The 4,138-nt window shown below is 37.0% G+C and overlaps 1 protein-coding gene across 1 annotated transcript in view; it reads left to right on the top strand.

The window, feature by feature from the left end:
* Positions 1-3,072: 3,072 nt before the first annotated feature.
* The window catches only part of LOC106467169 (RIMS-binding protein 2-like), a 63,030-nt gene continuing 61,964 nt past the window's right edge, over positions 3,073-4,138 (top strand). Inside the window, exon 1 of the mRNA XM_013927489.2 lies at positions 3,073-3,148. The gene's annotated coding sequence lies outside the window, so the exon portion shown is untranslated. The remainder of the gene's footprint in view (positions 3,149-4,138) is intronic.

Genomic DNA, 4,138 nt, shown 5'->3' with positions numbered 1-4,138 from the left:
AAGTTCATTATTATTTCATAGTGCTGATTTCAATCGCCTATGGACAATTAATGTATTTCATAGTATTAGATATATTGATTTATTTATACAGATATGTGTATATATATTAAAATGTACTCCAAAAACGTAAAGAATAGACTCACCCTCACGAATGGTGTATATAACACCCTCAAATGTCATGAGTGGTGTGTAATACCCTCTCAGCCTTCAATAATATTGAAGATTGTCTCTTCAGTTATATACAGAAGCAAAATAATGTATAAGATGTGAAAGGTGAGAGAAAAGGAATTAATAAATAAAAGGGGCTTATCATGGCCCGGTGGTTAGGTCATTGACACGCAATCTGCAGATTGCGGGTTCGAATCCTCCTCGCCGAACATGCTCGCGCTTTCATCCGTGTGTGTGTGGGTGGGGGGGGGCTTGTAATGTGACGGTCAATCCCACTATTCGTTGGTAAAAGAGTAGCTCAAGAGTTGGCGGTGGGTGGTGATGGCTAGCTGCCTTCCCTCTAGTCTTACACTGCTAAATTAGGGACGGCTAGCGTAGATAGCCCTCGTGTAGCTTTGCGTGAAATTCAAAACAAACAAATCGTTCTCATATTCATTTGTCTCTCGAAGGCCAGGACTTTTGAAAAACTAGATGAATGGGTCGCAGATAGAGTTGAATGTTTATATGATTTCCCACATTTGGGACTTATAATACGAAACTGACGGTGAGCAACAGTGTTTTCCATATTGATAACAGTGAACAAGCTTACTAGCCTAACAGAAACACTCTCAAACTCGATAGCAACGTGATTTGTTAAGGGCGTTTCGGTATAAGTGATTACCACACTATTCTTGCTTTCTTCTCGTGAGTTTCTTAACACTAAAAATATTGCATCCAGAGATACAAAGCCAGTCTAACACACTGGTGCCTTGTTAATCTCCAGAAATGACCCCGCGTCGTTCTTCAACAGATTATTGCTAAATTTTAATTATTCTTGTTAGGTGTAGCATTCCTCTCAGGTTGTCCATTTCGGATTCCAAATCAGAGGCGTGTAAAAACAGCATTTGAGATCTGTCTTTTTATTTCTGACAAGTCACTGTCCAAGAAGTCTTTCTTTCAATGCCAGAACTCGTCAGTTGGGCTGGACAATGAGAAACAAAAAGATGGATCTCAAATGCTACTTTAAATACTTCTGATCTCGAATGCAAAATGGGCAAATTAAAAGAAACACGGAGACGCAGAAAAACCTGCAGTTTACGTAATTTCTGTCACAAATCCTAGGCCTGTTGGTTTCTCATTCTACCCCTTTTAAAGTATTAAAAGTTTTTAGTTAGACCGTGATATCATATTAGCTGTATTAACTCCTGGGATAATTTTTAATTCTGATCTATGTACGTAGGTTTCTTTGATCAGAAGAAAATGATAATTAACATTATTGGAGTGTAAACCATGCTGTTAAAGAGACGAGATTTGCACAATAAAATAAAATGTAGCGCCAGATAAACATGGGCCTGTAACGATTCATTAACTACCTTTGCAACGGAGAACTCGACGAATTTGCGTTGCAGCGCTGGGCTAAGCATTTGTCTTAAGGGCTTTAAATGAAGCGGATTTGTTCGGAACGGTGTTCAGCCTCTTGAGGATTGAAACTATTAACGTTCCTGTTTGTCTGATAGGAATATTAAAGTGGATCACAAAAGGGGAATTCCACCTCTTTCAGAATCCTAATTTGACCACTGTGTGGATTTTACAAATGCTTTTGGACCAGCTCACGTCCGTGATTCACTTAAACAATTAAAACCTTCAACAATGTAAATAAAAAAAAGAAGGGGCCTTAGAAACCAACCAAAACGTTAAATAATACAAAACATCATTGTAATGAGTCTTAGAGACTAACAATGAGACACGTTCTGTATTGTATGAGTAATTTCCAATTTGAACCGCAGAAACTGATGGTGTTTTATCAGTCCTTAACCTCGTTTGGACTCAAATCAATCGAATGATAGAAAAAAAAAATGAAAAATTATTCAGAAAGTATTTATTTGTTGTGTTGAGTGCGAAATGTATAAGAACCCCCCCCCCCCCTGGTGTGTGATATCTCCAGTTTACGTGTATGAGTAAACGCTATTCAAATAGTACGTGCCGTATATGACCCACGTGACAATAAAAGGTTAAATTACCTAAGCTATGAAAAGCCCCAGAGCTAAAAATTAACAATTCTAATAAATTAATGATCCATATGGGTCCTTATCACCTTTGGGCCACAATTTTTTGTATATTTATTAAAATCATGTGTTTTTTTAACAACCAAAGTTTTTACATTAAATTATAAAATAGAGATATAATATGTATATATTTTAATAATAGTGCTTTTAATTCAGTTACGCTGCCACTTTCGATACGGTCAATGTCCCTGTTATCAAAATAGAATCCAGCCTTACAATTAATTATTTTTTTAAATATCTCGTTATGAATCAGTCAATAAAAGGAATCTTTCTAACATAGCCCTCCAGTGGCACAGCGGTATGTCTGCGGACTTACAACGCTAGAAACCGGGTTTCGATACCCGTGGTGGGCAGAGCATAGATAGCCCTATGTGTAGCTTTGTACTTAATAATAAACAACAACAAGTTACTTATCGAAAAACATCTGGGTTGGGCGTGGTCTAGCACTTAATGTGTCCATACTGTAAAACCCAAACATTCTTGCGTTGTCACAAAAGTGGTGGTGACTAGGTCTCACTCACTATTCGGTCTAGAAAAGAGCAGCTTAAGCGTTGGTGGTGAGTTTTGTCGACAAACTGTCTTTTCTCTGGTCTATCAGTTCAAAATTAGGGACGACTATGCGAAGATAGTCCTTTTGTATCTATGCGTTAACTCTGAAACAAAAACATAAAATGTGGAAATTTGGGCGTTAACTTACACAGATATGTAGAGCATTTATTTTGTTTTTATCATACTTAAACCTTATGTCTTTATTAGTTATTGGTTATCTGTACTCGTAAACTATTCTGTTTGGATAATAATATTTTATGTTTATAATTGTTATATTTATGTGAAATTAAACATTATATTTTTAGGAGAACCAGCTTCAGAACTCATTAGATCAAAAATCAGAATTAGAAACACAACTTCAGCAACAACTGAGTGTGCTAAAACCGGTGAGTTAAGAAGACTAAATGTATTCTAATATTCAATATTTGCGATTGAGACAGCACAGATAGTTTTCATGCAGTTTTTTTTTTGCTTAACACCAAACAAACGACCCTGTTGATCAATATTTTTCAATTATTATTTTGCAATGTTGACTCAGTGCATATCTGTAAGACAAGCTTAAATCTTCTAATCTGGATGAATTTTCAATTATTATTTTGCAATGTTGACTCAGTGCATAGCTGTAAGACAAGCTTAAATCTTCTAATCTGGATGAATTTCGTGAGATATTATTGGGATTGTGGCCGAAAATGTCGTCACCAAAGTACGTGTCCAACTATTGATTTAGTGCAATCTAATCATTATTGGTTGTTCGCCTCTAGTGTTATTGATTCATTCAGCGTTTCCATGTAATTTATTGTACTGGAATAACTTATTTGTTATTTTAAACTATTGTAATTCAGATTTATATAGTTGCTTACATTTTGTCAGAAGGCTCTAATCATTTCACAAGTCTTTAAGCAACCAGTGATTCGCAACCGTTAGGTTAACTGAGTAACTGTTTAGGTTTAACCACCACGTGACTGAGAAACTGTAACCTTTACAACAGTCTAATAAATTATCTGAGATACACTGGTAATGTAACGTCCAGTTGTCCCCCGGTGGGACAGGGGTAAGTCTTTGGATTTACAACGCTAGAATCAGGGGTTCGATTCCCCTCGGTGGACACAGCAGATAGCCCGAATCGTTTAGATAAATTATTTGATTTTTTTTCGAACTGTGACTGTTTGTTTGTCATTATTGTAAATTTAAAACATAGCCATTGGTCAGTTGATTATAATCACCCACGGCCCGGCATGGCCAGGTGGTTAGGGCGCTCGCCTCACAATCTGCGGGTCGCGTGTTCGAATCCCCGTCACACCAAACATGCTCGGCCTTTCAGCGTTATAATGTGACGGTCAATCCCATTATTCGTTGGTAAAAGAGTTGGCGGTGAG

Source organism: Limulus polyphemus, unplaced genomic scaffold (genome assembly GCF_000517525.1).
Source record: "Limulus polyphemus unplaced genomic scaffold, Limulus_polyphemus-2.1.2 Scaffold2513, whole genome shotgun sequence".
NCBI lineage: Eukaryota > Metazoa > Arthropoda > Merostomata > Xiphosura > Limulidae > Limulus > Limulus polyphemus.
Note: the sequence above shows the minus strand (reverse complement) of the source record. Positions and strands in the feature narration are given on the sequence as shown.